We start from the raw sequence: 27,296 nt of genomic DNA on the forward strand, positions 1-27,296 counted from the left end.
GTCTAGCATCCCGTATCTCATAGTCCTCCAGCCTTCCAGAGCTCATTGTGGGGCCCCTGCCACAACAGGCCCCACAGCACTCCCCACCACACTATCTTAAAAGGCTGGGGGATACGAAGCCAGTCTGACTCTGAATTGCCCATCACTGCCAGCTCTACATGCTCATGGTGTGCACCTGCCACCATCCCATCCTTGTGTCCTGCCCAGACACTAAGTGGTAGGATACTCTCAGCTGGGATAATCCCATGAACCACCAGGGATCTCAGCTGGTGGCTCCTCCACAGAGCTGTTGACATGGGTGCGTACCTGGTGCTGTTCACAGATACCACCGACATCTGCCCCTTCCGTGAGCAGAGGGAGACCCTGGTGCATGCCTACCTGGAGTGCGCCAGGCTGCAGCCCCATCACTGCCTCCTCCAGAACCTCCTGCCGAGGTTCTGGGTGCACTTCTCCCCTCATCCGTTTCTTTACACACTCCCTGTCCATGGTCTCATCGAGTACAGGACCTCCGGTCAACCTCCTCCTGGCCCTCGCCAAGCCAGTGATATATCTCAATGGTAAGAAGGTTCTGGCCAGGAAGACCCCTGGGGACTGTAGGCCCCTTTGCTGTCCCTGGTCTAATCCCATGTTTAGGCAGAGTACTTCCAGGCAGCATCCACTGGCTTCTTGGGCTCATTTGAGGGCTAGTGGGCACTGTCCAGCACACTCTGATTTTTGCTGGACTCTATAGGCTTTTCACATTAGTCACTTCACACTTACCTACTGCGGGCTAATGGAGAAGGGAAGATTGCTCCATAGAGGAATACTGGTTCAGTACGTAATGCACCTGCCCAGGACCTGGGAGAGCGGGAGAGGCAGGTTTAGTTTCCTACTGCACCCTATGCACCCTGTGTGACCTTGGGCAAGTCTCCTAGCCTCTTTGCTTCAGTTCTCCATCTGTAAAATGGAGAAACCATGTTTTCTGACATACAGTGCACCCCCATATAGATAGGCACATTGTTTTTGAAAGGTAGAATGGAGGAAAAAATCCTTCCAGAGTTATGGCTGCATAGAGCAGGAAGGCAGCCTAATCTTCAGTGAACTCACCCTCCCTTTTCTACATAACTAAAGCTGATTCCCTAGCTGCTGCTGAAGTCTAGTCTTCATAGATAGAGCTATGATTTTGAAAAGAGCTAAAGAGCCTGTGTTAAATAGTTAAAGGGTCTGAGTTAAAGAGCTAAATAACAGCTAGCCGGATTAGTGGAACATCAGACCCAACAAAAAGGAGAGATGATCCTTAACACCTGTAGAGTGAAGAACAATCAGACATTAACTCAACTGACTCCCTCAGCTGCCTGAACAGTAATACCACAGCTGCTGCACTGAAGAGCAGGAATCAAATCGAGATGGATTTCAACCCTGGGTAGCAAATCAGTTTCTCAGCTTAATATATGCATCCCAATTTTGGGGGAAAGGGTATGTGCTGTACGTGACAAAATATGTTAATATTGCTACCTGACTTCACAAGGATGTTCTGGAGACACTGAAGACTGTGACAAACTCAGTAATGAAGTCATATAAGTCTTCTTCTTCAGCAATACCTCATAGTCAAAATAACTGTCTTTCACGAATATCTTATCTGTGGGTCTGAAGATGGCTGATGAGGTTGATCTGGGATTGACAGACTCTGCTGCAACTCAGGCACGTTTTCGTGCAGATTCTTGATTTGGTCTGTAACATGCTGTTTCTGCCGCTCCTGCTTTTCTGTCTCCTGTTATCGTTGCATATAAGTACCCTGGATGGAAAGAAATATTTTCCCACAAACTTAAAAGACAGAAGCTGCAATACAAGAACTGGGAATACAGCAAAATCAATACTTTGAGAGGGGCATCCATCAGCAGTCTATATCTTGTGCAGCTGGCATGAGAGATTCCCTTACTGGTTTTATCAGTCAAGCTTTTTGATAAATGTATGGCACTAACATACAACTAAAGAGTTTTACTGGTTGCTGATTATGCTGTTTTTAAGCCCTTGGCTTCATTCATGACTCCATTATTCCAGTTTTACGTTAGTATAACACCACAAAAAAGTCGAGCCAAAAATAAGTTGATAACTTGCCATGGCTAGTAGTTGAAGAGCTTCTTTCCCCATCCATTGTATTGGACTTTGAGCTCTCTTTTCTATTCCAATTTGTATTTTCCCCCCACTGTCCATCATTTATTCCCTATTGCAGTGAACATGACTTGGCTTCATTTATTTTTTTGCAGGTCAGCATCATTATGGGCCAGATTTTTCCAGGCTTAATCAGGTAGTATAGTGTTTGAGCAGCATGAGCAATCCCACTGAAGAACAAGGTACAGCTCAGCCTGCATAAAGGCAGAATTTGGGTTTACTACATCAGGGCAGTTAAAAAATAAGGGTAAATTAATTTACCATAGTCATCCTCTTTGTTTTTTCTAAATTAGCAGAGCACAAAAACTTTCTAAATCCTATAAAACTGTTGCTCTTTTAAAAAAAAATGTATTCACAAGGCTGTGATGTATATTGAAGAGAGACTTCACATTCAAAAACAAGATTATGAAAATATTTTGAAGTCAGACCTAAATACACTGGCTTTAACCCCATAATTTTTAAAGAATTCAACAAATGCCTCTGAGCATTTGTCTGAACACATGAAAAATAATTTGACAGCCTATTTTTTTCCACGGGATGCAAACATTATTATGTCAGTTTCCACTTGTAGCAGGGCACCAGGGTGCCTGCTACTAGATAATGGTGTGTAGCAGGGCACTAAGGAGCCTGCTACTGATAATGGTGATATAGGCTTAGCTGCCACTCAATAGGGCAGCACAGCTGTGAGTTGCCAAAGCAACTAATTGGATCAGCTGACTGCCAGGGGGCAAGGCCTGGCCTTTATAAACAGAGAAGGCCGAGGCCAGAGGCAGTTTCCCTCTGGCAGCCTAAGGAATAAGAGCCCTGCTAGAGCGAGCAGGGCAGTGTTGTGCACCAGCGTGCAGATACAGGGTGGAGAGGACCCTGACAGGGATGAGAGAAGGATAGCCAGGTTGGCCTAAGGGGCTTTGTGTTTCTGTTTTGGTTGGTTGTTGTGATTATTACACTGGAGGACTGGGCGAGGCTGTAGGGGTGGAGGAGGCCTCATTAGGAGCTCCCCAGTAAAGCGGGGGTGTTCCTGGCACCACAAGGGGTGCCGCGTTTTGGGGGTGTCCCAATCCCAGCCCAGTGTGGGCAGCTTCGGGAAGAGCTCGGTGCGTAGGCAGAAGCCCCAGTGGGGCATAGGCCGAAGAGGCAGGTCTGGGGGCCAGGTAAGGCTAAGGCCGCCTAAGCCCCAATCCAGGGAAGCCCGAGTCGGGCATACAAGGCCCCAGTGCGGGCGGGCCCCGGTGCGGGCAGAGAGCGCGAGGAGTGTGAGCAAGGGCCCCGGTGTGGGTGGAGAGCGCGAGGAGCGTGAGCAAGGGCCCCGGTGCAGGCGGAGAGTCTATTGAGCAGGCCCCGGGAAGGGGGTGCGCGTATAGAGGGAAGGCCCAGAGTGGGTGGCGGTAGAAGGGCAAGGCCCCGGCGTGGATTACAAGAACACAGGAGATAGGCCCCGGTGTGGCAAGGGCTGCGGGAGAAATGAGGGGGCACCCATGAGAGCGCAGCTCCAGTACAGTAAGACCCTATGCCAAGGAGGGCAGGAAGGCAGCCTCCCATTTAATGATATACCAACAAGACGTGGCAAGCGAGATAGAGGGTGCATTCAAGACCCAATTTGGCATGGCAGCCAGGGGGCGCTAGGGGAGGTCACGGCACCCCTAGAGAGCATCCTGTCACACCACTACAGGGAAATTATAGCAGAATAGATAGCTTCCATGTACATGAAGGGGAACCCCATTATAACTTCAGTAACTCTCCATAAGTATCATTGCTATTATATCAATTCAAGTGACAGAAAACAATTTTTAATTAAAAATATTTATAGCAAGCATAATATCAACTGCCAGCTTTACTATCCAGTGCATGCGTTTTGCAGCTGGTACTTATTCTCTCTTATTTCAGTGAAGTTAGCCAATATCAGCTGTTCATTAAGCAGAAGACATTTCAGGAGTATCCCCATTATGTGTTGTTACTAACTGAGAAGTCCTTTCTTTGAAGAATTTTAGGAAACCAAGTTTGCTTTGACACATTATGCTAGGATTTTATAATGAAGTCATTTCCCAGTCATTTCAGTTGGCCACATCAGTTTAATTTACTCAGTCCTATAAAGTGCTTAAGCTTTCCATTAGATAATAATTTTTAATTAGCAATAGCTCTTTTGCCAGTTATCTGTGGAAAAGAGAGGGGGCAGATGGGAAAGTGATTTTACCAAGCCCTTTATTTTACTGGGACAGAAGTACAATAAGAAGGTGCCACTGGGATCATAGGCAAATTAATTCTGAAATACGGCTACCTAAGGCCAAATGATGTTCCTCTTGCCCACATTGAAATGCACCTTCCATGGTGAGCAAGCCCACTCATGTTTTCAAAGGGACTATTGTTCCCTTAGTTCAGTGGTGTAAAACTCATCTGGCCCCACAACCTGGAGTAGTAGTGTGAGGACTGTCTGCAGCCCAGATCTGGCCCACAAACTACCCAACATGACAATCCAAGCACAGGTCCAGGAGCAGCCAAAGCAGGCAATGCAGAGCGGCCTCAGAGCAGCTGGATTGGGTGCCGCATGTGGTGTGGTCCCAGACTAGCTGCTCTGCGACTGAGCCACACACAGCATTCACTCTGGCCACATGGCACTTACTCCAGTGTACATCTGCTTCATTCCAGATCCTGCATGTGTCCCAAAGTGTGTGCCTGCTCTGGGAGGTCCACTATAGCAACACAGGGCACGCTGCTTGGGCAGCAGACAGAGCTGTCCGGGGTGGGGGGGGCAGGGAGGAATCAGGGGGACTGCCCCAGGCCCCGCACTTTGGGGGGTTCTGCAGGGCCGGGCACAGTGGCCACAGCCCCTGCTGGTCCCACTCTGTGCTACCGACGTGTGCCACTTCCCTGCGCCACTGGCTTTGTGTCCAGGCACTCGCTACCCTCTGCCATGCTGATGATTGTGTGCTATCTGGGGTGTGTGGGGCAGTGCTGCAGCACTGGATTTTCTCCTGGCTCCTCACCCCCTTAGGGTCGGCTCTGGCAGCAGGGCTGGGGAGGCAGGGGGCTGCAGGTCCGGAGTGAGAGACACCAGCAGGGCTGGTGGGGTGCAGGGTTGCAGATCAGGAGTGAGGGGCATGGGGGAAAGGATGTGCGACTGTGGGTTGGGTGTGCAGGGCACTGGCAGTGCCAGGGTGCTGCAGGTCAGAAGTGAGGGGCACTGAGAAGGGGTGGGGGACAGCGTACTGCTGTTCGGGAGTGAGGGGCACTGGCAGGGCTGGGTTGTAGCTGGTCAGTGAGTGGCAACAGAATGGGCAGGGGCAGGGCACTGCCATGTCACTGCCCCCCCCCCCTTTGGTAACAGGTGTCCTCTTTCTTTTTTGGACCTGGACATATGGTAACCCTACAATTCTTAGTGGTTGCCAGAGTTGCTACACTAACTTTGGCTACTGGCATTTGCTCTCACTCCAGTGGAATGCAAGCCACCAGAGGATCGGACACAGAGCAATTCGGGTCCTCCATGCTCCCACTTACTTACAGCACTATTAACACATACTCCTTTCAACTCTGTAGGTTGAGTGAGGTGCAGTTGATATACGAGGGGGCTACATTGTCTCCAACAGATTTCTGCTTAGGAGGATTCCCCCTAAATAAAGAGGTCTTCCAAAGTTAGTCTGTGGTTGGTTTTAGATGCATGTGGCACAAAGTGAGCTCAGCAGACTAGAGAATCTGCCCTACAGAGTCTCATATAGCATTCCATCTTCTGCATCCACCCTTCAAAAAAAATAAATGGAATAATTGGTGAAAATTTCCCTTTTGACTTGTCAAAACAACAGCTGGTTATTCACAAACACAAGGCAGTTAAATATCGTTTGCTTTAGAATTTGTTAAATCGCATATGGTCAGCCATTCTTTGCTTTAAAATATTGAGTTTTAACTCCCACATCTAGCATATTTTACAGACTGTAATTTCCTTTGGTTAAATACCTTATAAAATGTTTTTCTCTCAATTTCTGATTTATTTATAACAATTTATTTCTGTATAAACAAACAATCCTGTATAGAATAAAAATAAGTAAAAAAAGAGCCCCAAAAAACAAACTAAACACTTCCATTACCTCCTGGCCTAGAACCACAGAAATACACCTTTGCACTTACCTAATTGTGCGCCAGTCAGGAATAGGCAACAACCTCAACAAGCCAGTATCCAGCTGTGCATCGGTTAGATGTAGAAATGCCCATCCATAGAAAAGAGGGTTGTTGTCAAGGAGCCTCTGAGCCAACTGATGATCTTCCTTTACTCTTTTTAGTGCATCCAAGTCAAGCTGATATTCTCTATAGCTTTATCATTTGGCTTTTGTTTTGTGCCTGTGGCTGAGGGCAGAGGAAACTTGGATTAACTTGATTAGTATTATATATGTGTCTACCAACTGGAAATCCATTGCATCTGTCCATAGATAGTCACAACAACAAAGAACATAGCATTCTCTCTCCCAGTCCTGATATTCTATACAAGCAGGTTTGTTCATGAAATAGCAAAAGGGAAAAACAGATGGCCAGCTCTTTTCCAGGCTGCACATGGGTTAGGGACAGAAGACTGGGATCAAGTGATATCTTTTGTTCAGTTGATACACGAGAGGCAGCTGGACTAGCACATATTTGTCCAATTTCTTGACCACAGGGAGCTAGATTATGTTATAGGCATTATGTTCAGGAGCCAGATGGCAAATAAACCGTATAAAATTCTATGGTGAGAGGTATATTCAGAGAGTATTAATACTGGCCACTTCTACAACTCTTTTCTCCCATGGCTCTCAAAGGGGTCTGCTAGCATTATCATTCTGGGGCTTCAGGGGTTGCCTCCATGGTATGGATGGGGAACCTGTGGCACAGAGGGGAAAGATCCCTCTGAACTATGAAAACATGGGGGTAAGAAGAGGACTCTTCATAACACAGCTGTTTCATGCCACTCAGTTCTGCAGAGCTAGAGGACAGAGTGGCTGTTAGGTTCACCTCATCCCCCCCTCCCTGTAAGCTACCGCTATAGCACGGTGTGAGGGAGCGGTGGCTAGGGGCGGCCGTGAGCTCCCTAGCGCCGCCTACCGTCACTTTAGGGTGACGTAGCACCCTCAGAACCTCGCCCGCCACGACTTTGATGTTAAGATATATGATGTGGAGGCTGCCAGTTTCCCTAATGGACGGTCTAGTTCTTCGTCCCTACTCCAGACTGGGGATTTAATAAGCGTCCTGCCTTAAGGGCAATGCGTGCCTCCAAGCCTCCCCCTTAGCACGCCCCAAGCCTCGCAGCTATTCCGGGGAACGCTTGTATGGTCCCTCGCCCCTCGGGTGCCCTTGTTCTCACACTCGGGCACCGGGGCTCTTCGCCCACCTGGCGCCTCCTTGGGTCGGGCCCCAGTCTCTGGCCCGTTCCCCACGCCCTGGGCCTATCACGCTGGCGCCCAGCTACTTGCTGGCGCCTCCTAGGTCGGCTCCTCCAGCGCCGCTCACTACCGGCCCCCTGGGCCGGTTCTAGCCGGCGCCTGGCTAATCGCCGGCTCTGCCTGAGTCTGGAGCACTCTCGCCGCCCTAGCCTCGGCGCCCTTGGGCCGGCACGCTCCCTCTCCCGGATCTCGGCTCTCTCGCCGCCCTTGTCTCGGCGCCCTCGGGCCGGCTCGCTCTTGCTGCCCTTGTCTCGGCGCCCTCGGGCCGGCTCGCTCTCGCCTGGCGCACTTGCCTTAGCTCTATCGCCGCCCTAGTCTCGGCGCCCTTGGGCCGGCGCTATCGCCGCCCTAGTCTCGGCGCCCTTGGGCCGGCGCTATCGCCGCCCTAGTCTCGGCGCCCTTGGGCCGGCGCTATCGCCGCCCTAGTCTCGGCGCCCTTGGGCCGGCGCTATCGCCGCCCTAGTCTCGGCGCCCTTGGGCCGGCGCTATCGCCGCCCTAGTCTCGGCGCCCTTGGGCCGGCGCTATCGCCGCCCTAGTCTCGGCGCCCTCGGGTGGCTAGCTAGGCCTGGCTATTCGGCCCCTCTCTGGGGCCTTGCCCCTCAGGGGCCACTACCGCGCTCCCTGCGCGTTGCCCCTTCGGGCTTTCCCCTTCCGGGGCCGACACGCCACGCGCCCTGCGCCCTGTCTCTGCCCCGCTTTCGGGCCTTGCCCTCTCGGGGCGGACTCCGCGCCCCTGGCGCCCTGTCTCTGCCCCGCTCCGGGGCCTTGCCCTCTCGGGGCTGACTTCCGCGCCTCTGGCGCCCTGGCCCTGCCCCGCTCCGGGGCTAAACACCGCCCTTATGGGCTGGGGTCTATAACCCCGCACACTGCACCTCCCTGGTGCAATATAATGCCCAGCCGCACTGACACTAGTGCCCCTGGCACTGTGCCTCAACTGGGCCCTGGGAACCCCCAAGCTGTTGGGGAGCTCCCCTGAGGCCTCCTCGCTCCCCTACAGCCTCCCCGGTCCTCCGGATGTAAACTATAACTAAACACTCAAGCCATCTGGCTATAACATAAATACAAAGGCTCCACACGCCTAACAACTCCAAGCCCCACCAGGGCCCGCAATCCTACCTCCAGTCAGGGCTATGCTGTTCCCGGCATCATTGCAGCCGGGTAGCGCGATGAAGTAGCAGCCACTAACCCAGGCCGCTCAGCTCAGCTCAGCTCAGCCGCAGAGCTCCTGCTCCTGCGGCAGCCAGAAGGGAACTGTGTCTCAGGCTCTGGCCTGAGCTGGTTTTAAAGGCCTGGCCCTGCCCCCTTCCGGTCATGTGACCGCCTGGTTGCCCTGGTAACCCGGCACCTGAGCTGCCTGGGTGATTGGCAGCCCTGCCAATCAGCCTCAGAATCACGGGGCACCTCTGTGACTCCGTGACACACGGTCTTGGGCTGGCTCAAAGATGCAGCCACAAATAGAGGGAAATATTCTACATCCTGCTCTGTGGAACCAGCTCCATTCATAGTTGCAGCTTACCTAGCCCCCACTTCAACAGTAGCCTGAACAGGAGTCCTGCTCATTTCTTGATTTCACACCATGAGCCAATGCCTCTCCCTGTCATAGATGGTCCTGTGCCCTTCTTTTCTCCCCTATCTTCCCCCAAGATTCAGAGATTGTGCCAGGCAGTAGGCCTGTGCGAAGTGGCTAATATTCATTTTGAATTTGGATTCAGGGGACAGTGGATTCGATTCAGCGATTTGCATCACTGCCCCGATTCAATTCGGCAATTCGCATCACTGTCCCAATTTGATTCGGATGAATCAGCCAGGCCAGGCCCATCCCCCGCCTGCTCTCCCAGCCCAGCAGTGGCTGCCCCGCCTGCCCCAGCTCCCAGCACTTGGGGCGGGAAAAAAAAAGCCCCGACTCAGCAGGTGCTGCTGGGTGGGAGGTGATCCCCGCTGCCCCCCCACTGCCCCATACTGCATGGGGGCTTGGCACAAGCCCCTGAATCCCACCCCTGCTCCCCAGCCCCCCCGACATGGGCTAGCTCCAGCCCTTTAAAGAAAAAACAAACAAACAAACAAACAAACAAAACCCCTGAAGAAACTCCCGCTGCCAGGGGGCGATCCCTGCTGCACCCCCGTCCCCCCGCGGGGCTCTGCACAAGCCCCCAAAGCCCCAAGGCTGCACCAGGAGCACCGAGTCTCCAGGCTTTTCTCATCTTTTTTTTTCCTTAAAGGGCCAGAGCCCCAGCAGGCAGGGATCACCCCCTGCCTGGCAGCACTTGGTGAGCACCAGGGCTTTTTTTTTTTTTTTAAAGTACCAGGAGCTCGGGTAAGCGGGGGAAGCCATGGGGGGGAGGGGGCTGGCAGGCCCCCCTCCCCCCTTCTCCTGTGCCCTAGTACTTACTAGCTTGGAGTGGCTGCAGCCTGCTGCAGCCACTGGGGATTGTCTGAATCAAAACTCTCCAAATCTTTGCGAGACATCTTTAAATTCGGACATTTAAATTGGTCCTCTGATTCGATTCGGATTCAAAGATTCAGCACCAGAAAAATCGGGCCAAATCTCCTCCAAATCGAATCACCACCCAAAGCTTCGCACAGCCCTTCTAGGCAGGTCTCCCTGCCATTAGCCTTGTAGACCTTGACTATGGCCATTGAAACATGTTGCCTTACGCTGCCTGTGGAAGCTGAAGAAAACTGCACTAGGTAGACATACAAGTAAGTCATGCATTAGCTTCAGAGCCAGAAGAATAGCCATGTTAACAATGAGCTGAGCTCAAGTTTATGAAGTACTGACCCTTAATGCAGCTAGGTTAGTCCTAACACAGTGCCATATGAATGCAACTACCCAGGTCGTAGCACCAGAGCTTGCGTTTACAGAGCTTACTTGATACAGTGCTGCTTTGTTAACATAGACACACTTTTCAAAGATTCTAATCACAGTACCCGACCCCCGCCCCCCAAAAAAAAAGACATATAGGCCAGCTCCAGCCTGCAGGCCACCAGGTGTACTTCCTGGACTAATGGATAGCACATAGATCCATGAAGCCTGGGTGCTGTTCCTGGCTCTGCTACTAAGCTACTATGTGCCCTTGGACAAGTCAATTTTCCACTCTATTTCTCATCCTGCCTCTCCTGCAGATTAGACTGTGAATCCTTGAGGGCAGGGATTGTTTTTCTATTGTCTGTACAGTGGCTAGAACAATTAGTCCCCAACCAGGAATAGGGGCCATGTGTAGTACAGTAACATAAGTAAAAAACAGTTGCTCAATGCAGATTTTTCTAAGTCATATTATTTCAAAGTAGAATGTGGTACAACAGACTGGACAGGCAGCCAATTTGCTGTTACAAGAACCACTTTAAATGAAATTCTACAATTCATGTTTGATTTATACAATTTTGATTTCTTCTTAATCAATGTCATATGCAAAGTCTTCATCTGTATTTCAGAGTTTTTGCATCATTAAATCAAAACACTAAGCTTGGCAAAGCCATAGATAAGCCTTAACAAGAGGGGAGTCAATGAAGTTTATCTGAAAGCAACATAAAATTCTGTTTATTGCTAGGAAATTATGCCAGATTATTTTCACTGGTTTGGCTCATCCTGATTAGCAGACAGAGACAGAGTGTACTCAAAAAATAGGTACAATATAAACTGCTGAGCCTGGCTAGGAGTTTCTCTGGCCAGCTCACTGCAGGAAGAATGCATGCGTTTGTCTTAGCACACAAGGAACACCATTATCATACACCTCAGCAGGGTGGTAGATGTCAGCCAAATAATTGGTTATGTTTAGAATAATATGCCTAATTCATGAACGAGGCATTTTTGGTGTCCTGGAAAGACTTACGCAAATCAGCTGGAATCCCATTGACAGTCAAAGCTTTTTCCTTTCCTTCCCACAACATTGCTTTTTGTAAGACAGAGCCTGAAATTAGAGGAGTCCGTCAAAAATCATACACCCTTGAGCAGTAAAATCTACTGGTAGAAAACATCTTATGTCCTAAATTTAATGTCTGACAGTTCTTCATTAACCATCTAAGGCAAGCATTTTATCACCAGCAACAGCATTTACTACTTGAATGAGTACTGAGAAAACATATCTATGGGCATTTTAAAAGGCTGTTGCTTTAGGATCCACTAAATGTGGGTAGTTTTGAGCAGTTTTACGATGCTTTGGAAATCTCAATCTAATTTGCATTTTAACAGCAAAACCTCTGCCCTTTCCTTTGCTGTTGAGTATAAAGAAAATATAACAACTTTAATCTATGAATTTACAGTTGCTCATACAATGCAGGAAGAGAGTTCTGGCTAGCTTTTCCTAAATCAGTGGTGGTGAAGTATATTTTCTTGCTGTATTGGCATTTACCATTAATGGGTACTAAGGGGTTTAAGAATACTGAACAGATAAAATTCTGAATTGGGATAGGCTCACTACTATATGGAGATGGTAAAATTATTCATGCTGAAAAGGCAAGTTAATTAAATATTTGTATTCTGTATTTGGAAAGAGGCAAGGCAATAGAGGAGGATGAGGTACATTCCAGTCCATTAGTAATTAAGGACATTGTTAAGCAACATTATAAATTAACAGGCTTGTTAACTCATGATCAAGAGTCCTAAAAGAGTTGGGTAAGATGTTAATTTTTTAAATAAATCTGGTAATACCAGTGAAATTCCAGAAGACTGGAACCTAACTAGCACAGAGGATGCAGAGTGGCCCAAATAATCCTACACCAGATTAGTTTCACATGAGTCCCAAGGAAATCATGAAAAAGCTGATACTGCATTCAATTAATAAAGAACTAAAGGATATGAATGTAATAAATGGTAGGCAACCTGTTTTTAATGGAAAATGGGTCTTTCTAAACAAACTTTTCATTCTTTGAGTTTGGCACATTTAGGTATAATATACTTAACCTGTTATTAAAAAATATATTTGATTTATTATCATGACAACCCGCATTTAAAATTAGTATTATAAAATATCAATAAAGTAGTCATTAAAATGGATTAATCAGATCTTAAAAAGAAGATGTGAGTTTTATATCAACATCAGATGTGGGTGTTTCCAGAAAGCTGAAGCAACCAGTCCCAGGTCTAATGCTATTTTTTTTTAAATCAATCATCTGGAACAAAATATAAAAATAACTGCAGAGAAAATATGGAGACATGAACTGGAAGAGTAGTAAATAAAGCAGGACTGTCATATAGTCTGTATCACTTCGTAAGCTGGAACTATTCGATCACAATGCAATTTAAAATCACCCAAGGGAAAAGTTCTACGTTTAGTAACAAGGAAGATAGGGCATGTCTACAGAAAGCAGGGACTCTGAACAGGATTTAGGGGATTTATGTTGGACAATTGACTCTGTACAATTTCCCAGTTCAAAGTTGGAACCAAAAATGCTAATATGAATCTTGGCTGTAAAAATAAGAAAATCAGAAGAGAGGTTTGATTGTACCTGTGTATGTAGCTTTGCTCAGACTCATGCTAGAATCACATACACAGTTCTGGTACCCATGTTGTAAAATGTGCAGGATAAGGCCCCAACATGAAGAACACCTAGCCCAACTAAAATGCTAAGGCCATAAAATGCCAGAAAATTCCCCTCAGAATTTGGCAATGATCCCCAAAATCAGGACTTCTCAGAATAAAAGTACTTCAAACAGACACAGATGCCTGAGAAAGACTAGTATCTCATAGGATTTTGAAGACTACTGTCATTAGCTACCTGTAAACTACCTTGGAGTCTCTGCAGTGAGATTTTTCTGACATAACATGGCAGAAGGTCTGTGTTCAAATCTTTTGGAAGTGCTGGAGCAAAAGTTATATTTCTAGTACTTTTTAATTTGTTACTCAGACTTATCATGGTGGTTTCTGTGGCCTTAAAAATCTGGATCCCATTCTGCCAGGACTTCAGATCATCATAGAATCATAAAAAGAAAAAAAATAGGGTTGGAAGGGACATCAGTAAGTCATCAAAGCAGGACCATCCACAACTAGATCATCCCAGCCAAGGCTTTGTCTAGACAGGTCTTAAAAACCTCCAAGGATGTAGATTTCACCACCTCTCTGGGTAGTCTGTTCCAGTGCTTTACTACCCTCCTGGTGAGAAAGGTTTTCCTAATAACCAACCAAACTTCCTTTGCTACAACTTGAGACCACAGCTCCATGTTCTGTTATCTGCCACCACTGACAACACTCTAGCTCGGGGGTTGTCAACTGGGGGGTACTTAGACAGGTCCTAGGGCGTACACTTGTGTGGGCAGGGATGGAGCACCACTGCCTCCCAGAAGAAGGGCCAGGGCAGGGCAAGGGCAACAGCGGCCCTCTGCAGGGTAGGGAAGCTCTCACATGGTGGCTGCCACTGCCACATACCAGTCTGATGAGTTTCCCTGCCCTGCAGAGGGGTGCCACTGCCTTCACTCAGCCTGGTGAGCTTCCCTGCCTCGCCCAGACCCTGCTCCTGCGAGGCAGCAGCGCTCCGTTACCACCCACCTACCCACCACTCCCCTGCTCCATGTCCGGCCACGCGCTACTGCTCCCCCAGCCCAGCATTCGGCCATGTGCTACTCCCTCTACTCCTGACTGCCAAACAACAGGGAAGGGAAGGGGCTTAGGCAAAAAAATCATTGAAAACCCCCTGATCTAGCTCCATCCTCTCTGGAACCCCACTTCAGGTAGTTGAAGGCTATTAAACCCCTCACTCTTCTCTTCTCCAGACTAAATAAGCCCAATTCCCTCTGCCACTCTTCATAAGTGAAGTGTACCAGTTTCATTGCCCTCTGCTGGACTTTCTCCAATTTGTCCACATCCTTTCTGTAGTGGGGGACCAAAAACTGGACACACTACTCCAGATGTGGCCTCACCAGTGCTGAATAGAGGGGAAGAATCACTTCCCTTAACGCCTTGGCAACATACCTACCAATGCAGCCCAGTATACCATTAGCCTTCTTCACAACAAAAGCACATTGTTGGCTTATATTCCACTTACTGTCCACTGTAACCCCCAGGCCCTTTTCTACTGCTTAGACAGTTGGCCCCAAGCCTGTGCATGGAATTTTGCACTTGTCCTCGTTGAACCTCATAAGATTTCTTTTGGCTTAATCCTCCAATTTGTCAACGTCTCTCTGAATCCTAGCCCTATCCTCCAGTATATCTACAATTCCCCTCAGCTTGGTGTCATCTGCAATCCATCCCATCTTCCAAATCATTAATGAAAATATTGAACAAAACCAGGCCCAGGACTGACCCCTGGGGCACTCCACTTGATACTGGCTGCCAACTAGACATCAAGCCATTGATTACTACTCCCTGATCCTGACCAGCCAGCCAGTTTTCTATCCACCTTATAGACCTTTCAACCGACTCATACTTCCTTAGCCTGCTTTTGAGAACATTGTGCAAAACTGTATCAAAAGTCAACGTATCATGTCCATTGGTCTTCCCACATTCACAGAGTCAGTTATGTTATTGTAGAAGGCAATCAGGTTGGTCAGGCATAACTTGCCTCGGTGAATCTGTGCTGACTGTTCCTTATCATTTTCTTCTCCTCCAAGTGCTTAGAAATGGATTCCTTGAGGACCTGCTCCATGATTTTTCTAGGGACAGAGAAGACTGACAAGTTTATAGTTCTGTAGATCCTCCTTCCCTTTCTTCAAGATGGGCACTGTATCTGCCCTTTTCCAATCATTTGGGACCTTTCCTGATCGTCATAAGTTCTCAAAGATGATGGCCAGCAGCTCTGTGATCATATCAGCCAACTCCCTCAACACCTTCAGGCACATCCCATCTAGCTCCATAGGCTTGTACTTACCCTGCTTTTCTAGTCGCTAACCTGTTCTTTTGCCATTGTTGGCTGCTTACCTCCTCCCCAAACTGTGCTGCCAGGTGCAGTAATCTGGGAGCTGACCTTGCCTGTGAAGACTGAGGTGAAAAAAAGGCATTGAGCACTTCAGCCTTTTGTGCATCCTGTTACTAGGTTGCCTCCCCCATTCAGAGTAAGGGACCCACGCTTTCCCTGACGTTCCTCTTGTTGCCAACATACTCGTAGAAACCCTTCATGTCTCTTGCTAGCTGCAACTCCAGTTGTGCTTTGGCCTTTCATCCCTACATTCCCAAGCAATTATGACAATTCAGGCTACAAAGCCATAGAATGAACCATTACAGCATTTGATTTCTACTCTTATATACTGTCAGTTGCAGCCACACGTGTTCTCGCTCAAGTTCTTTCAGCAAACAGTTGAAAAGAGCTTGAATTGATTTTGCACACTGTTAATATAATCTCCAACTCCTACTTAAAAGAATTGGCACTAGAAGTCATTTCACTGAAACCAAATTACCTTTAAGCTTCATAGCTGAAGTCTTGTTTAAACAAGAGTAAAATACTATCTATCGATCTCAGCACAACTCAAAAATGACCTCAGTAAGAATGTTCTTTCAAATGGCACCCAGAGGGATGACGGTCCAATCAGAGAGGTCACATGCTTTTCTACAAAAGTATAGGAAGATTTTTTTTTTTATGCCCTTACTTCTAAAGCAGACAGTTAACCTTGACATGAGGACTGACTTGATGGGGATTGATTTGAGCTCGGATAGCTCTCCCCATTTATATCCTGTGTTAGCCTTTCAGTTGCTAGAAATGCTATTCTCTGTCAAATGAACTATGGTACACACATTTTGCCGGATAAGCAAAACATCTGGTATTCCTGGTAACTCACCGTCACAGATACACCATCATTCATGGATAGATTTGTGGACAAACAGGAGCAGAAGCAAAAATGGCTTATCATCCTTGACCCTATGCAACCCCTCCCCCCACCCCACCCCCCACACACACTGGCTTTTACAATTTTGAAAATGTTTATAACCTTCTTCAGTGTTTTCTGGCAAATCAAACATCTTAGCCCAAGCAAAGGAAAGAATGAAAATCCAGTAACAGAGATTATTTTACCTTGCCAGGCTCAGATCATACAGAAGAAGGGGGGTCTTCTGACTCATTTATTCCTATCCCCTGTGTTCTCAGGCAATCAATTGTTTATTCAAGAAAACTGCCAAAACCATAACTTCAGAACACTCGCACACAAGAAGTACTAAGAACACCTTGTAACCACAAGAGATAAAAGTAGGGGAGACGAGAGGACTGCCAATACCTTGCCCCTACAATGTCAAGGAGGTCACTGGTCAATATATGGTGAAAAGATCCAAACAAAGGACCATGCCCAATGCTACAGAGCAAGACAAACCCCCAGTAATGTGTGTCCATCTCACTAGGGGGGTAGGGGGAGCAGGGAGGGCAAGGGGATTTCTTCCTGCCCTTATATTAAGTGATGTGCATAATTCAGAGCAGATACCAAGGTCCTCTAGCAAGGAAACTCTGGACAGGAGAATCAGTAGACCAGAATCAAAAAACCCAGCCTTAGCTGTGACCAGTAGTCCAAGGTTTCAGAAAAACAAAAACAAACAACACCCCTCTCCCCCCCCCAGCAAATCAAAGCAATCCTCCCCCTAAAACCAAGACGCATTCATACCAAATTCCTTCCTGGCCCCAGTTGGTGACTAACAGAAATCCCAAAGCAATGAATACCAGATACCTTCCACACTGCAAGAGACCTACTTCTATATCCCTATCTGGGGATCACAAACATATGACTCCACATATCATGTGACACTGAATATTGAGCCAGAGGTCCCTTTCCTATCATACCACCTCTTCCATAAATGTATCCGGTGCAATTCAGGTTCTGGCCCCCACAACTTTGCTTGGAAGGGCATTCCAAAACTTCACTCTTTCGACAGCCTGAAATCTGATTCTCATTCCTACTCTAAAAATGTATCCATAGCTACTAGTGTGTAGCCACTTGATCTGTGATGATACTGTTTTATTTTGTGTAATAAAAACAACATGTTCTTTCATAGAAGCGTTGCCAAATCACCCTCAGGTCTACAGAACACTTAAAGACAGTGCTCTATACCAGCTCCTCCCAAACTTGTACTTAAAATACTGTTGTGAAGTGTATGGATGGGACATGGGGTTCAAACGTCACCGGTGATGCAAAGACTGGAGTGTGGGAATCCCTGGACAAGATGCTTCTTGCTTCCCTCACATTGATAAATCCACAGGAAGCGAAACTTGAGGACACTGAAGTTCACCTTTTCACTTATCGCTCACTCCTACTTTTCCATGTGGTCAAAAAAAGTGTATAGTTCCCAAGCTTGGTAGTATATAAAGGATCCACATGTGGATCCTCTTGTTCAAGCCCTAGAGATATCCACAAGGAGGGAGGCTCTTTAAGACTCCACGCTCCTTTGTTAGCATAGTTCCTAAGGGATCAGCTCCTTCTCCACAGCTGCACATTCCTACTCCCCCGGGGAGAGTTAATGCTGATCAGAATAGGAAACACCTAATATATATATATTTTGGCTGCTATATAAAGCTGTCTCAGCTTGCATAGATTTTAAGCTTCTTTATCAGGGTGGTGCGCTGTGGGATGAGAGTTTCCTCATTTCCACTTCCTCTCCAGACTACCCTCTCTCCACTGAGTACCCAGGGAATTCCAAACATGTGGGGCTAGTATAGCCTGCATGGGTTGCTTCCATTTCTGTATGAGCATTTCCTGCTCCTTTACTCCCTTTCATGCTATGTAAGGCAATAGGCACCTTTGGCTCATTACCAGAAATATTTTCTTTCACAGTTAACATTCGTCTGGAGAGAAGGTACTTTCCATCACAAGTAGCCTCCGACCGCAACGCCTCTATTCATAGTGGCCAACTTGAGACAACTTTAGCCTGAATTAAAGAGGCTCATCTATCTCATTTAGTTCAATAGTGCTGGTGCTAAGCACTTTTGAATATTTATTCTCAAGATACCACAAGTTGAACACTTAAAAGACCAAGACATTGAGAAATCAGAACTATAGACACTTTTTCTGATGTTGCCTCCTAAGGGAGTCTAGAAACAAACAAAGCCAAACAGCAGAAATGGAACCATGAAACCAATTCAATCAAAACTGACTGTTCTCCTTCTGTTTAGACACGTGAATCTTTCTGCGATTTTAGTTTCTTCATCAAAAGGATAAGGAGTAAACATCCGTATAATTTCCTCATTTCCATTTTCTTTTCAGTTGCAGTATGTTTTTTTTTCAGAATGAAAAGCACAACAGATAAAAATAGATACATGCACATTCCATTTGAAACCAAAGGGAATTGCATGCAGATACAAGAGGAAGATCTGACACTGGGGGGTTTGTGATAATCCTCTCATTATTCAAGATATTTCCCTCAAATGCCTTCCCCTTTTCAAGAATATAGCTTTTTAAAAATTCTAACTGAATCTCTTATGAATGCAGTGATAACTTCTTTCCCTGTTCAACCAATTTATTATCGACTTTCAGGAACAAATATCTGTGTATCATTTTGAACAGTAAAGACCAAGCCCCCAAAGAACAGGGACATATACATCTTTTAGATGATTTAAGCCTTTGAAGGTGCAATATGAGCTGGTTTTGTCTTCTGAAGACTAGTAAGAAGAGTAACAATAAATGGGTAAATTTTTACATGCTTAGGATCTAAAATGAAAATGTCCTTTTTTGTTATTTTTGAACCTGAATAAAGGGTTCTGATGGCATTTCATACTTTGTTATACATGTAGAAAAATAATACCTACATAGTGATGTCATGAGATTTATGAGCAACACATTTTTGGATAATTCAGTGATTAGTATTAAAATGCTACATTTGTGAACATTGGTTAAATAAAGGTTACACCTGAATTAGCCCATGGCCATTTCTAAAAACAAAGAGAAACCTTTGGATTCTTCAGGCATAGGTGACTAATGATACATACAGCTGTAAAAAGATGCAATGGAAAGTTGCGAGAATAAGCCTCAGGGGCTTATTTTAGCTTATCCTTTTTCCATCTCTCAAGAATTTCACTGGAGGGAAAAGAGAACTAATCAGACAGTAAAAAATGTTTACATTAGAAGGCAACTCATTAGCCAAGTGGGACGCAAACACTATTAGAAATGAAAGAGAGGTGCCAAGAAAGTGGCTACATTATTTGACATGAGATTTAATTATACAAATTGTATTCTTTGGTCAAACACTTACTTATTTCTGTACGATTTAATACCCTACCAAATAAATGTTTGATCAGAACAATTAACTAGATAATATACAATCTTTCATTAAATTGTAGTAATTATCCTACAGTTTTATATTGCAACAGTTTGATTCATAACTGCAGTTTAAAATCCAAGTATTATTGTGGGAAACATATTCTTATTTAAGATTATGAAAGTGACAGACCAAATCCTGTGGATTTCACATGTAAATATTTTGAAATACAATTTTAAAAAAAAATCCATCTATGAAGCCAAAAGCAGCACATGATATGTTTTTAAGAAGTTATTTATGAAAATGTCCCATTTTAAAGTAAAGATGTGGCCAACACATTATTTAAATTGGATTTTCGCCAAAAAATAAGGAGGGGACATCTTTAATTAAAAAAAACAAAAACAAAAAACTCTTTCTACTTTTCTTAGTCTGTGAAAGCTATATTTTATTAAATAATATAAGTGATGGTCTCCTCCTCCTTCATGTATGCACCAAAATAATTGCAGTCATTGTTTTTCTATTCTGGTCATTCTCACGTTTAAATTTGATCCCACGCATGCCATAAAAAATTAAGCTCCATGAGAAAAAGTTTTGTGGCTGTTGAACTTCGAACTGAGCAATTATGTGGTAGGTAGATCTTTTAAAATTCTTTATGGAGGACATTATTAGTCAGAACATCTTATACAATCCTTCTGAGCACACCATTGTTTCCTTTTTAGCTGTGCAGATGAGGTTGGGGGTGGAAACAGAAGGACAACAGAATGATCTCACTGGAGTCGCTGACTTCATTCTTGCCCATGTGTTCAGCTCTTCAGGGCTCTTGCAGTGCTCAATAGGCACTGAGATGTAGCAGGACCACCTTCACAGTAGAGGATACTGTACTATCAAGTAGCGAAGAGGAACACATTCAGTGAGGGGAGCCCATCTTTTAGGACATGTCCTTTTTCTGCTTATCCTATAGGGTTTCAAACAATCAACCAATGAGGTTATTTTTATTTTGGGAATTCTCTTTAGCCAAGACCTCATAACTTCCACGTAGCCAGCAGTTCAGACATTCTTGGCTGGGATTCCTGTCCTTTAACAGGCACACTTGATACTTTTAGATGGCCTGTTGACTGATCTGTTTGAATGGCATCATGCCAGAACATAGACTTTTGGCCTCTTTGAATAAGAAATTATCACACCATGATAAATTTAGATGGGCTGCCTCTAAACAACACTACAAGATTCATATCTTTTACAGGAAGTAAGTCTGTGCCAACATTAAAGCATTAACAACACATGCCATTGTACACTTGACATCTGTGGACACTTACAGTATGTGACAAAAGGAGCTGCACAATGAAAGAGGAAAAGACGACATACAGTTTATAGGCATGGCTGACTGCCAGTAAAGGGAGTGAATTGCATCAGGTGCCCAGGAAACCCATTAAGAATCTTGGAGGTATCATTTTTGGGTTTGGTTTTTTGGGGTTTTTTTAACCACGAGACCGCTGACGGCAGGCATTCTGTTTCAAAGCCAGTCCATGACAGAACAACAAGCCAGGGGAGCTATCGTAGTAGCAAACAAGTCAAGGTAGTGGGACACTAAATACACAAGCTGTACACATATAACCCTTCTCACCTACCAAAGAACATCAGTATGCCAAATACCAACAAGCTAAATAGGACACACAATCCATTTTGTCCAGGACAATATGAGGAGAGTGATTTCCATTTAGTAATCCTACATGAGAAGTGCCTGGAGTTGTGAGATATGCAGAAAGGGGCAGCTGAGGTAGCTCTTAGTCAGCCAGATGACTGACATGGCCTGATTTACCCAACATAAAAATTATCCACAGCTGTTTATATATCCATCACTAGCAAAGCACAACAAATGTCTTTAAGGGAACAATTGCTCCTGCAAAGGGTTCAATATGTTCCCCAGCCAATACGTGGCCTTTTTTGGCCTCTGTGGGTGCTTGTACACATGATGATCATCACCATGTACACATGACAAATTTCCTTTGTGTGGCTTAATAGCATCCCACAATACACATGCGTGAGGTTTGGGAACTGCAAGTGAGTTTGCAATGTTGCCAACTACATCCCATCCCCATGTAGTTTAGTTTGCAATGTTGCTACTTGGAATGTTGCAGGCTTTAATCTGACAGCTTGCCCCCGGCTGTGGGAGAGGCAGACAAGTTCTGCAGAAAACGCCCCCCAGAGGATTGGGGCCCTAGCCACTTCTTCTTTCACCAGGTGCCTGGCAGCCACAGGTGCTTGGTAAAGGCAGTAGCGGTGAGGGGCCTGATACCCCAGCATGGTGCCTGCCCATCACTCCCACAGCCGGGGGGGGGACAGAGGGGGGCAAGCTGCTGGCAAGTTGAACAGCCCCAGAGTTATGGGGAGCCCCGTCCTTCCCCCTGAAGCACCCCCTGGGGCTACCTAGGTGGGCTGCTATGAGGCCAGGGGCTGCCTCAGCTCAGAGGCAGTGCCAGCTGGACCCAACTCTTCCCTGAGCCCACAGTGGCTTCCAGCACCTGCATTGTCCCCCACGACCTTTCTGCTGCCTGGGACTACCCAGGAATGGGCTGGCTTGCCCTTGGGACAGTATGGGGAGGCAGCAGGAGGGTGGCTGGAGAAGGTGGTGGGGATTGTGCATGGGGCGCTGGAAGCCCAGGTGGGCTCAGGGAAGCTTGGGCTTGGCAGACTTCCAGCACACCATCCACCGTCCCTACCACCTTCTCTGGCTGCCAGTAAACCCACACTGCCCCAGGGGTAAGCCAGCCTGTTTCCAGGTGGTCCCAGGCACCAGGAAGGTGGCAGGGACAGCGAATGGGGTGCTGAAAGCCATGGCAGGCTTAGGGAAAAGTTGGGTCCAGCTGAGTGCTGCCTCCAAACTGAGATAGCATCTGGCTATTTAGCAGTCAGCTTGGGCAGCTCCAAGGAGGAGCTCTGCTGCAACATGAAGGACCAAGGCCCCCTGCAGCTCAGGGGCTGCTTAGCCAGCTACAGCTCACCCCCCAGACACAGACAGGCTTTGTCCCGAACAGGAAGGAAAAAAAAAAAAGAGATCGGACCCTTTGCCATAACGTTACAGAAAAATTGAAAGAGTTTAGTCATCAGGGTTTTATTGTATACCCCACCATTTCAGTTTAGGGGGCATAAAATAAAACCTTGAGGATTAAACCCCCATCACATGTACAAGCACTCTAAAGGGTCCCCATGGGCTTGCAGCTCAGATTCACAATATGTGGCCCTCTCTGGCCTCTGCCTCATGGTCTAAACTGTAGCTTGTGCTCTGCCCAGGCACGCTTAAGCCTCCTTATGCTATTGGGATCTCCACCTTCCCTTGCTAGTCCCAACCAGTCTGCCAGTCATGACTACAATGAAAAGACAAGCCCTCCAGCAATAACTCAGCCTAGAAGAGTCTGGGCTACCCAACACAGTTTGGCTCTTGGCAAACCCCCAGCTTCTTACTTGCAGTCCACAAGACAGTGGGGTTCCCCCCAGCAGTCTCTCAGCCACAGTCATCGATATGAAGAGCTCCATCCCTCACATGATTAGCCCTCTTCTCCAAACTCAGCCTGGCTTATATGTCCACTAAGCTATGCCCCTGGGAGTCATGCATCTTCCTTTGGCCCAGTGCAGGTGTCCTCGGTTAAGTCTGCAGACCTGGCCAAACTGTAGTAGCAGTTTCCATCTTCTCCAGGCTAAACTCTGTGCTACCAGCACTGCAGTAAGTACTCTGCTCTCTGGGCCACTCTGCCCCATCACCTTACTGCTGAACCTCTTGTTCTGCACTGGGTGCCTGCAACCCATCAGTCCCCAGTCTCTCCTGGCTGTTAGTAAACAATTCCCTGCACCTGGGAGTCCTTGTGGCTCTTGGCCAATCTTAAAAATAACAGGGAATCCTAGGCCCCTGTTATAGGGAGCCCTTAGCACCATTCAGGATTGGCCAGGAGCCTTTTTAAAGCATTTCAGAACATGAGCTAAGTCTGTTTGGTTAAGTGCTCTTTTAAAGTTTAGGAAAGATAAAACAAAGGAAATGGCTGTTCAGTCATCAGTGAGTCATCCTTAGATGGATCTAGCCTTGCTCTCTTTCACATTCCCCAAAACTGAATATGTAATGCAGACTCATAGGTATCCCAGAGGAAAAGATGCAACATTGAAGTAGGTCACAGACTTGGTTAGGGATTCATCAGCTATCATTAGAGTCTTGAAGATGCATAAGTTTTGCTAGTGAACACAATGTAATTGGAGAGAAAGGATTATTGTAACCACGACAGAGGGGAGTTGAAGTATTTTGCATCTCAGAGGACAGAGTGTATTGTGTAACAGTACACCAAATTGATATTTCACATTATCTCCCAGCAGTCCCTACCAAGATCTAACTTTCAAAAGTCCCTTACCTTGTCGTACTTTTGTTCAGCAAATCTAGTCCCCCACTTTTGTCAATAGATGGATATCGAGAATAGGGCTGTTCAACAAGAAACAGAGTTATGCAAATTATACATGTCAGTATTACTTAATCTAAAAAAATCCCTGAAAAGTCCTGGGAGAAGTTATTCCAAGAGCAGGAAGCAGCATTTGAAGAGTCACAAAATCAGAATTTGAAAACAAATAAATGGAAGTAGCCTGAAGGACAGGCTGGATATATACAACTTGACATATAATTTAAATCCCAGCTACAACAGCAAGGCTGGTGGGAGCCAATGGTAGGTTCTTTGGCTGGAGGGTAGTTCACATTAGAAAATGTGAGCATTCAATGCACCAGGCATTTTGTGGCCAGATTGCCCTAAGCTCTGCTGCACCATTTTAAATTCAATTTTATTTCATCACTGATGCCTTAATACAACAGCACAACAAAAGCAGCATGTACTGAGACATATCACCTTATTGCAAAAACAGTGTGTGGGTGGCTGGGACCAAGGCAAGCGCAGTTTGGCCTAGTGGTTAAACACCAGCAATATGGGACAGCCCAGGCCAGCTTCCCAGAAGCAGGGATACAAAGGGATCTGGTGTTGGAACTGGGAGCCATAGCCAAGGTCAAGACAGACTGGGGTCAGAAGCCAGAAACAAGGCAAGCCAAAGGTTAACCATGATCAGAAGCTGGAGGTTGAACTAGAATCAGGGGACGCCAAGGGTCTTACCAGAATCGGGAGCCAGAGCTAGAGCCAGGAGTCAAAAATCAGAGAACCAACAAGAAAGTACACAGAAGGGCAGGAGCAAAAACTTGTGCTTTGCCCAGACGAAGAAGACTGAAGGCTGGACTTGGCTTTTATGGGCTACAGCAGATGGGGTCTGTTGCCTGTGGCTTCAGGAGATGTGGCTGTCCTTATGGCCTCACTCAGCCTAGGTGGTGCAGAGCACTGCTCTGGGCTTGCTGCATGCGGCGCTTGTCAAAGAGATAAATTGTCCTAATCTCCTGATTGGGACCAGCAGGGGCCAGGTTTCTGATCTGGCTTCAGTAGGGTAGGAAGAACAGTGGAGAAAATGAGATTAAATGGGCATGGTGAAGCTTTGGCAGAAGAACTGGAAGCAGCTGGATTAACACATGGGCTGATGTGGGACTCAACAAAAAATTGCGGGGAGAGAGAGAGAGGATTTAAGGATTTGTCCCAGATTAAAAGGAATTACTACTCTTGGACCAGGCTTTGTAAAAAGTGCCATATTACCGAGTCAGCAGACAGATATGGTTTCCATGATACACTACCTTGATTTAATTAATAACGTGGGAACACAACAAAAAATGCTCATGGAGTTTCTTTTTCACAAGTTTCTGGGTATTTTTTCCACTGGTTTTAATGAAACCAAAACATTGATGCTGTAACTTTGACATGCCAGGTGATCAGCACCCTGTCTCCAGCAGGCTCCAGTACTAGCTGTTTCAGAATAAGGCTCAAGAATCCCTGCAGAAGGCAGAAAGTAGTTCCTATCAAGAACATAAAAATCAGCTTGAACATTTTTCACTTCCTTCTGAGCTCATGTGGCTTTATAGGTTTCTTAAATTGCTCACAATAAAACAAACAACTGATAATCTCTCAATTTTTTCCCCCTTTTTAAATTCCTGCACCTGCACCTTTTAATGCCTTTTCCTTTTAAAAAAGCTGCATCATATTGATCTGACAACCTTGCACATCAATATGAACCTGTCAGTTCTCCAAAAGCCTCAGAACTGGTTTTCTTCTATCAAAAGAGATTATGTTAGTCATATCACCTCTCTTCATAGAGAGCAACAACCAGGATCTTATCATCCTTATAAAAGTCAGAATGATTGATCTTCATAACACCAGGAATTATATTTTAATATTTTCTACCACCAAGATACAAACCATTAAAAAGATTCAAACTGGAATGTTGAGTTCTACTGTTAATAGACAAGCTCATTTTAAACATTAGAATTTTTTTTATTATTATTTTCATCAGTTGGCCAGACCCTTAATCAAGTTCTGGTTCTCTTTGGGAGAAAAGTTCTCCAAAAAATGAAAAACAAGGCATTTTTCTAGGCATCACATAAGACATTTCAATAAGTGGCAATTATCTTGGGTAATGAGAATATTCCCCAAATGTCCACCCTTTACTGATCTAGCTCCTAAAAAAATGAAAGAGACACAGGAATATGCACCTGGAAACAAAATTTTGACAGATGATAGGATTAGCTTTGCAGCAGGTAACTCTATCTGCAGCTCAACTTAGTCAACTGCATGCAGGCAAAATAAAGCCAACTCTATAGGACTCTGAAAAACAAACCATTTTTTATTCGATTCCCAGCCCTTGCCTGACTAAATTTCTCAAAATTGAATTCCCTGTTTTGGTTCATTTTTCCCCCCAGTTTGTTTTTTTTGTTTGATTGTGCCACTATCTCTATTCTTGGGGTGCTGTCTTGCCTTTCTGTGGATTGATCTTTCAGGAACATATGCAATGTACTCCCAAATATGGATGGATCATGGAAAAATAGTCCTGAATCCCAAGGCAGATAATTGGCTCTGACAACAGGAATGTATGAGAAATTTTCAGCTGACTCAATAGTGTCCATACACATTCCAGGTGAACTAGTGCTGTATATGAAACAGTACATCAAGTGTGCCTATGAAAACCTCCCTGTTTTTTAATGTTTTTTGTTATTGCAATTAATAGTACTGAACACCACACAGGATAAACTAGGAACACATCCAAAAAAAATGCTGACAGTCAATTCGGAGATTTCCGTCATGCTCAGTTATATATACGTGAACAGCATAGCTACCAGTGCAGACAGGTTCCAACGTAAGCATATTATCACTGCAATGTGACCTTCTTATGACAAAGGCAGTCATTCTATCCTGGTCTGTGCAATATCCTACAGGGACTTAAAAATCCTCTCCAGGACTCTGCAATCTGCTTATGTGTAGTGCCAGAAGCAGCCTTATGCAGCTATAACTTGCACTTTCTAGCAGTTCTTGGAGGGTGCAACTGAAGGAGATATTTGATCTCAGCCACACTTATTTGGTCATTGAATCTTCAGCATCACCAAGTGAATCAATAGTACCTCTCTAGTTAAGGAGGGCCTAGACCCCATGTCTCCCACACCCTGAGCAAGTGGGAGATATTGAATTAAATAGCCAGAGGATGGTCTTCTGCCTCTGATTTTTTTTTTTTAACTTACACAAAGCTAGGGGCCTT

General features: G+C 45.9%; 1 protein-coding gene across 1 annotated transcript in view; it reads right to left on the reverse strand.

Moving 5' to 3' along the window:
- The window catches only part of LOC149865860 (uncharacterized), an 88,336-nt gene that overhangs the window by 19,892 nt on the left and 41,148 nt on the right, over nucleotides 1-27,296 (reverse strand). The window contains exons 3-6 of the mRNA XM_090042559.1: nucleotides 6,268-6,483; nucleotides 5,648-5,883; nucleotides 1,495-1,774; nucleotides 760-837 (exon numbers count right to left, since the gene is read on the reverse strand). The gene's annotated coding sequence lies outside the window, so the exon portion shown is untranslated. The remainder of the gene's footprint in view (nucleotides 1-759; nucleotides 838-1,494; nucleotides 1,775-5,647; nucleotides 5,884-6,267; nucleotides 6,484-27,296) is intronic.

This window comes from Crocodylus siamensis, chromosome 4, assembly GCF_052110815.1.
Source record: "Crocodylus siamensis isolate JL-2025a chromosome 4, ASM5211081v1, whole genome shotgun sequence".
NCBI lineage: Eukaryota > Metazoa > Chordata > Crocodylia > Crocodylidae > Crocodylus > Crocodylus siamensis.